Below are 8,720 nucleotides of genomic sequence, written 5' to 3'. Positions count from 1 at the left end.
TTCCGGGTCTGTCCCAAGGTGGGACAAATTTATAAGAAAAAAGAAACATAAAGTGAAAAGAGGTCATGAACAGACACTTTTCAAAAGAAGACATACATGTGGCCAACAAGCATATGAGAAAAAGCCCAATGTCACTGATCATTAGAGAAATGCAAATCAAAACAGAGATGCTGTCTCACACCAGTCAGAATGGCTATTACTAAAAGGTCCAAAAATATCAGATGCTGCAATATTTTAGAGAAAAAGGAATACCTATGTCCTGTTGGTGGGAGGATAAATTAGTTCTATCATTGATGAAAACTGTGTGACAATTTCTCAAAGACCTAAAAGCAGAACTACCATTCAACTTAGGAATTGCATTACTGGATATATACCCAAAGGAATATAAATCATTCTGAATATATATATAAATATAATGAATATATATATATTCATTACAGCACTATTCACAGTAGCAAAGATGGAATCAATCTAAATGCCTATCAAAGGTAGACTGAATAAAGAATATTTGGTATGTATACATCATGGAATAGTATGCAGTTAGGAAAAAGAATAATATTGTTTCCTTTGCAAAAACCTAGATGGAGCCAAAGGTCTTTATCCTTTGCAAACTAACACAGAAACAGAAGACCAAATACCACATGTTCTCAATGATAAGTGGGAGCTAAATGATGTGAACACATATAGGGGAAAAACACACCCTGGGCCCTACTGGAGGGTGGAGATTGGAAGGAGGGAGAGGATCAGGAAAAATCACTACTGGCTACTAGGCTTAATGCCTGTTGGAAACTAACATTGAGCTCTAAAACTGTTTTCCATTGGTGTTCAGATGTAACTTCCCCATGTCATACTATGTGTTGTTTCCCATGCTCTGTCTTCTCCCAAAAAGATGTGTATTTAACCTAGGAAATAAATGTAAAGTGTGGTAAATACGATGGGTCATGAAGGTGCAGTGAGACTGACTCCATCCTACATTCAGGGATAGGCCATCCCTCTCTGACAGTGAAAAGAGGCACTATCTGTACAGCATAGTACCACACAGGGCCAGAGCTTCCCTGAACCAGCTGGGGATTGTTACCTAGACCCAGTGTTGTTTATTGTTAAATCTTGTGGCTTGAAACACCTACTAATTGAATTGGATATCTTAGTCTAGGTTACTATTTTTGACATACATAATTGAATAAAATGCAGGTTATATATTTTAATTTTTTAAATTTACCACTTTATTTCAAGTTATTCTACCAAGCTCATGAAATATTTCACTATTTGTCATAAAAGTGAGGTTATGGCACATGCATTCTAAGATTTAATACATTGTTTCTAGGGGAGGTTGAAATATAGTATCCTGAATCTTAAATATTATAGAACTTTTAAACAATTTGGCTTAATTGGAGAAGGCTGTGGTATATTTAACGATGTTATGTATTCTACATTACTCCTTAAGAAACAGATTTTCAGGCTTGGTGTGGTGGCTCACGCCCGTAATCCCAACATTTTGGGAGGCTGAGGCAGGAGGATTCCTTGAGGCCAGGAGTTTGAGACCAGCTCAGGCAACAGAGCAAGACCTGGGTTCTATTAAAAAGAAAAAATCAAGAAAGAAACACGCTTTTGGGATAATAGTGAGAAACATTTGATTCTGTTACATATCACACTAAGACTAATTGAAGATAAGGAAAATTGATTCTGGAGATAACAGAGACAAGTTAGACAGAACACATTGATTTCTGATGTAACAGTGTTTGATGAAACTGTTCATAGAAAGTAAAGCCAAACTGCCTTATTTTACTGAGATACCTTTTAATAACCCAACTGTTAGATGAATAAAGCTTTTTAAAAAACTCAAAGCAAATGTTACTAATCCTTTGGAGTCCGGACGTCCCAGTTCACAGGGTTACTTCTAACATATAGAGCACATGCAGCCTTCTGATCAATGGATAGTGAAGGGACAGCCCCAGCTAGAGTTCAATTCAGCCCCAGGACCCCATGGCAGCCCAAGGTCTTGGTTCATGCTGTGGAAACAATACAGAATTTATTCACTCGGTAAACATTCACTAGGGTTACAGTAATTTTAGTATAATTCATTGTAAGGTGATGATCTCTAGGAATGTCATCACAGTGGAGCAACCTGAAAGCTCCCAGCAGCCAGCAATGAATGAAAGGTGGGGGCGGTGCTGCCACAGGGTCGGGGATAGTGAGCCAGGATCCTGGGCTCCCACATCACAATGGGGGTGGGGGCGCCTCGTGGAGGAGACTCTGTGCCTGATTGGTTCCTGGGCACCAGGTTGGAACTCTGGTGGTTGGTAGGACAACCTCCTTCAGTTGGTAGAAAGCAGTGGATGGAGGAGCTCCCTCTGTGCTGTCTTCTCCGCAATCTCCGCTCTCAGGCTTGTTGTATCTAGACCCATTTTAAATCAAGCAGGTTCCCTTCAGACCAGTCATCTCAGGGAAGGCAGCTGAGGAGGGGAGTGAGCTGTTAGTGGGGTGAAGCCCCATAGCCAGGGGCTGGCCCTGCCAGCGTGCCTGTGTTTGAAAGAGGTGAAGTGCTAAACTCTGCAGAATGGGAGGCAAGGGAAAGTCCAAGTTGCTGGAGAGGAGCCAAAGTGCCCCATGGGGAACACGCTGAGCTGTTGTTTGTGCCCCAAAGTCAGGCGCAGGCGAGGTCTACGTAGGTGGCCCGAGGATCTATCCTTCAGCTCTGACATCAATGAGGCGGTGGCAAGCAAAGGTGCAGGCCAAGACAGAAGGAACATGTCCAACACTAGTGCCAGACCCATTTGGGGCCCGAGCTGGCTGTGTGGGGTGGTGTCTGACAGCTGTGACATCTATGAGGCAGTGTCAAGCATAAGTGCAGACCAAGGCAGAGAGGAGCAGAGGCCGGGCAGAGGGATCATGGTCCTCCCCAATGCCAGACCCAAGCAGAGCCAGCCCAGGGTGCACTGGGCAGAACCAATCTGCAACTATGACATCAATGAGGGGGAGGTGGCGGCGCCAGACCCTACTGCTGTGGAGCCTGCCCTGTGGGATTTGGGAGCCGGTGACGGCCATGACCTGCAGCACATCAGCGACCAGGAGATGCCCAAAGGTAAGGCAATGAATGATACTGTTTGCCCTCAGGCACAGCTCTGGCTGACACTGATACCAGTTCTCACCCCTCCCCTCACCCCAGAGGCATCCACAGCCTCGGGCTCCTCCCTCCTGCCCCTAGCCAGCTTGCCCAGGCCCATGCACCAGGCAGGAGGACTGGCCCTGCCTCTTGCCTGCCCCCACCCTTCATTCTGGTGGTTTCTTTCCTCCTCCCTACCCCAATGCCCAGTTCTGGCCCCTTTCTCAACCCCAGGCTGGCCAAAAGCTAAGTTTTCCAAATAGAAAATGTATGCTACAGATTTCATTGCTGTAGAGGAAGTGTCTTACAGCTCTTCTGTTTACTTTGGTTGGCCTCTTAATTTATTTAAACGTTAGAATAATTAAGCTTCATGATGAATGTGACTTTGAAGTTGCAAGGTATTGTTCTCTCAGAATATTCAAAAATGGTGAAAGAATGAACAAAGATAGTATGTGAATGAATTGTGCCTTTATACACAAAGCATGCAAGTACTTGTGAAAGGTTTTCCTTGTTTGGTGGTGTAAGGTAAGCCTCTGAGTGCTTTCACACACCAGGTAGCAGATGGGTAGTGTGGGTTGATGGCCCAAAATAGACTCTTCATATCATTTTTGGGGATTTATAACACATTTACAGGTATGTCTCATTTGACCTTGTCTCTACAAAAAAAAATGGTTAAAAATTAGCCAGGTATGGTGGCTTGCACCCACATCCCAGCTGCAAGAGAATCTCCTGAGCCCAGGAGTTTGAGCCTTCAGTGAGTTATGCTGGCTCCATCTCACCATTGCACCACTCCAGCCTGGGCAGCAGAGCGTGACTTTGTCTGTTTATAAAATTGTTTTTGCCAAAAACAGCTCTTTGTTTTAAGACATTTGAAATATTGAGCCGGTGTCTGACCACAGTAATTGACCACAGCATCTCTTACTGCTTGAGACTTTCCCTGAAATGTGCTGGTAATAGCAGCCTAGAGGAAGGTGGTTATATTTGATAAGTAGAGGGAGGAGGGCATATATGTGATTCATCTAAAAGTTGCATCCGTTTATTTAGGTGCAAGTTTGAGAAAGAAGTCCCAGCCTCAGCCTGGATTTATTCCACATGCATGGAGAGATTCTGTGATTTTTGCATTCTCCAGTAGAATTGGGACATTGGTGCCTTTATTTTCTTGACATTTATTACTGAAAGCTTTTCTCAAGACTGTTAAAAGTGATTAAAATGGTTATGTAGCTTTAAAAAGAATCTTTTTTACTCACCTCACTTATGACATTGCTTCCTCTTCTTCCTCTACAGGTATTGCTTCTGACCATCCGAGGGCAAGCACACTCTTCCTGAGAAAGTATCAAATGAGTGGTAAGACAATATTGTTTCTGCCTTCAGGGAAAACCTAAACATTTTCTGTCTTTTGTATTACAGAAAGTATTTAGAGAAACTCAGATATTAGTTAAAAATGTTCAACTTTTCTTAGATTTACTTGTCTTATTTTCATATGTGATATAATTTCCTTTAGGTGTCACTGTTTATGGAAACATACAGACTTTGTGTTCACACATTTGGTGACATTTTTACCAACACAATTAATCGGCCACATGAGTTAGTGTAGTAGTCACGGATTTATGCTTTTTTCTTCATACGTCTTTGCCATTTTTCCCTTGCTCTAAAGAGTACATTTTAATAACGAGTGACAGGATTTAGGCCACAGCTTGGATTTCACTTGAGCAAATCAAAAGAATCCATTGTTCTAGACTGGATCTGTGATTTTGTCCTCCTTTTTCACAGTGCTCTAACCACTGTCACATCCAAGTTGTTGCTACAACTTTTTCGTTGGAATGTAATAGTGTTATACTGGACCGAGCATAGAAAATTAACACCAAGACAAAAGTATGCCAAATTGCAGGGTCTTTATTGCTGGCCACCACAGAGGACTCACGTCTCTCCAACCTGTGGCGTCGACAGGAGGGTGCCAAGACTTTTTATACCCGAAAAACCACCTTGGGAGTGGGGGTGAGGAGCGGGGATGGGGATGAAAAGGCTTCAGACATTCCGAGGGCTAGTGGATTCTGTAAATCACCTCCTGGGCGGAGAGGAGGGCTCCGGATATTCCAAGGGCCAGGGGACTTTTGTCATTCCGTTTGTTACTTAAGTGGTTTACAGAACTCAAGATAAACATTTGTTTACACATTATCTGGGTAAGGTGGAAATCACAGACCTTAGTTACTTATTACAAGTCGCAGGAGCCAAGATGGCGTGGGTTAGGACTGCTTGCCTGTCACGTTAGGGCCACAGAGAGCAGTTACTGATCAGCAAAGTTTAAGCAGCTTTACATAGTGGGCATTTTTCAGAGCAAGCTAGCAGCTTTATTTACAGAAGCCAAACACAGCTTTATCTTATAAAATGGCATTTCTCAGGTTCTGGCTCTAGGTCAGCACAATATCACAATAGAAATGTAACATGCCCTGTGCTGTTTTCCGTATTGGCCTTAGTGTGTGAAGCTAGTGTAAAGTTTCCATATCCTGCCTGTTTTAGGATGAGAATTAGAACTGTAGGATTTTTCTGTACTGTTGCTTATGTTTCATAATGTTCTGTTATCTTATTTTCAACAAAGCCATACACCATGTTTTTCAGTTAATTTTAACAACAAGAATACAAGAGCTGGGGGTTTTAGAATAACATCTGAAGTACTGCAGCACAATAAAAAAGGGGTTGTTCACCTGCATTTTCATAGTTTGTGTGGATGTTGTCTGACTTGAGCTAGTAATTTCTGGTTAGGATTGTTATATTTCTCAGTTTCTTCCAAGAGCCACGGGCTTCTCACACATAGAGTGTATGGAAGTAGAAGGAGACTGATCCCCTGTGCCTGTTACTTCAGTGGTGAGAAATGTGTGTCAGTGAGACCAGTTCAGCTTCAAAGGAGGAGGCATTGTAGGGAAGAAAGTGTGGCCCAAGTCCCTCTTTGGAGCTTTTATTCTTTGGACCTTTGTTGGAACAAAATGATTGTGTGTGCTGAGGATACCCTGTTCAGTTAGGTTGGCACACTCGTTTTGACATTTAAGTTTAAGGTAGGCTACCTTTCAGTTGAGTAAAGACCCATTTATTTTTTCAGTAATGTGTGAATAGATGACCGAGAAGCTGTTTGGGGTATTCTAGTGCATCTCGAGATTGACTCCTGGCCAGAAACTGGTTGTTAGAGCTGTCAGCTATTAGATCCCAGTAATGTAAGTAAGCTATGTGTAAATGTAGCATCAAAAAGCAAAACACTGTTGCGTAGGGGTTCAGAAATACAATAGATAAATACGTTTTTTTAAGCCGAATTTCTCATCTGTCCCACAGTTTGGCATTTTCATGAAGGAATACTTGAGACGGGATAATTTATAAAGAAAAGAGCCTTTATTGGCTCACAGTTCCACAGGCTGTACAGGAGGTGTGGTGCTGGCAAGTGCTTCTGGCAAGGGCCTCAAGAAGCTAATAATTGTGGTGGAAGGTGAAGAAGTCATCTTTCACATGGTGAGAGAAGGAGCAAGAGAGAGTGGGAGGTGCTGCAGGCTTTTAAAGAAGCAGATCGGGCCAGGTGCAGTGGCTCACACTTGGAATCCCAGCACTTTGGGATGCTGAGATGGGCAATCACTTGAGCCTGGAGTTTGAAACCACCTTGGGCCAACATAGTGAGACCCTGTCTGTATGAAAAATTTAAAAATTAGCCAGATGTGGTGCTGCATGCCTGTAGCCCCAGCTACTCTAGAGGGGAAGGTGGGAGGATCACTTAAGCCCAGGAGGCCAAGGCTGCGGTGAACCATAATCACGCTGTACTCCAGCCTGAGCATCAGAGTGAGACCCCGTCTCAGAACAACAACAGTAACAACAGCAAAACTCCAAGAAGATCATGCATGGATGGACTCAGAGCAGGAACTCAGTCATCACCAAGGGGATGGCGCGAAGGCATTCGTGAGGGATCTGACTGGAGATTACATTTCAACATGAGATTTGGAGGGCACACACATTCCCTAATTTGTTTTGCCTTTCCTTAGGTACATGGGGATTCTTTCATTTGTATGTAATAGAATATGTGTTAGGTCAAAAAGTAAAACTGTGTCTTTAAATTTTACATTATGAGATTCATCATGCCAGATTATTTAAATGTTAAATTTTGTTTAAATTAAAAATTTTTTTAAATTGATTTTTTTATATAGTGATAATCAGATTTATCTTGTTTTATATGGTGATGATCAGATGATTAGCAACTACTTTTATTCTGTGGTATTTTATTATACCAGAATTGATTAGTTATATTTTTATTTTAAGTGAAAGGAAAGAGGAGAAGCTTTCGCCTATATTCTGTAAGTAAGCTTTTGAAAAGTTAAGAAATTAATTGTTTAAATTAAAAGTCTATCTGTCATGATTTCTTAGAAATGTAACAGGGACCGAGTGCTGTTAGCATGATCCTTTCTTGGTAAATTTTCTAACTCTTTTCTATTTTCCTCAGTGTCAGATTTATGCAGAAAGTCTTTAACTTACTGTGCCCATTTTTAAGGCTGTCTGACATTTAAGTTAAATTTAAATCATTTGGTTGTGATATAAAGATCTGCCTTAAATATTTAATCTTTTAAAATCAAATAAAATTGAAAATAGCTAAGTCCATTTCCTTCAACACTTTCTGCCCACTCCCTGTCATAGCCGCTGAAAGCGTAGCACCCTCACTCCACTGTGACCTTGTTTCCCTCCCGTTTCTTCCATCTGTAAGGCATTTTTAATTAAATCATGAATTGATATTTACATGATTATGACTATGCACATATTATTCACTGCTGAGTCATGTAATGTTAGGAGTGTGCCTCCTCCTTGTACATCCTTCATTCTTTCTCTTCAATATTTCTGTAACCTGAACACTTCTGCACTTCTCCTAGATAACCCCCTTTTTCCTAGCCCATGATGGCTCATAAAGCCAAATGTGACCATTAGCCTCTGGCTGCTCTCTGTTTTCACATCCTTCATTTTTGTGTGTGTGGAAGTGATTTTCTGACTATGTTCCTTTGGCTCTCTAACAACTATTCTTCCCCAAGAGTTGTAACATTTGTCACATGCCTATCGAAAATATGTTTTATCTACTAAAAAATACATTCCATGTTTTTTTCTTGAAGCAAATTTCCTTGGCCTGTCGTTATCCTTCTCAGGATAGACTGTGTTTTCCTAGGCTGCCCTGCACCTGTTGGCCTGGGAGCTCTCTCTGAAATCTTCTGGGACCACTAATGTTGGGTCCCTGAGTCCTAGACTGCGCATTGCTCTCTGCCTTGCGTTACTCCCCAGTGGTGCTGGAGCGCAGTTTCTGAGGAAAGACTCAGGTACACACATGTTTAGAGATCTGGGCTTTCTTAAAACCCCTCCTTTGACATAGAGTATAGAATTCTAGAGTGTGACCGGGCGCGGTGGCTCAAGCCTGTAATCCCAGCACTTTGGGAAGCCGAGGCAGGTGGATCACGAGGTCAAGAGATCGAGACCATCCTGGTCAACATGGTGAAACCCCGTCTCTACCAAAAATACAAAAAATTAGCTGGGCATGGTGGGGCGTGCCGGTAATCCCAGCTACTCAGGAGGCTGAGGCAGGAGAATTGCCTGAACCCAGGAGGCGGAG

At 42.3% G+C, this 8,720-nt stretch overlaps 1 long non-coding RNA gene across 1 annotated transcript in view; it reads left to right on the top strand.

Moving 5' to 3' along the window:
- Positions 1-4,370: 4,370 nt before the first annotated feature.
- Positions 4,371-8,720, top strand: part of LOC108295605 — a 15,487-nt gene continuing 11,137 nt past the window's right edge. The window contains exons 1-2 of the long non-coding RNA XR_001821466.2: positions 4,371-4,447; positions 7,394-7,428. This is a non-coding gene — a long non-coding RNA (uncharacterized LOC108295605). The remainder of the gene's footprint in view (positions 4,448-7,393; positions 7,429-8,720) is intronic.

This window comes from Cebus imitator, unplaced genomic scaffold (genome assembly GCF_001604975.1).
Source record: "Cebus imitator isolate Cc_AM_T3 unplaced genomic scaffold, Cebus_imitator-1.0 Scaffold652, whole genome shotgun sequence".
Taxonomy (NCBI): Eukaryota; Metazoa; Chordata; class Mammalia; order Primates; family Cebidae; genus Cebus; species Cebus imitator.
The sequence above is the reverse complement of the archived record's forward strand: the minus strand, read 5'-3'. Positions and strand labels throughout refer to the sequence as shown.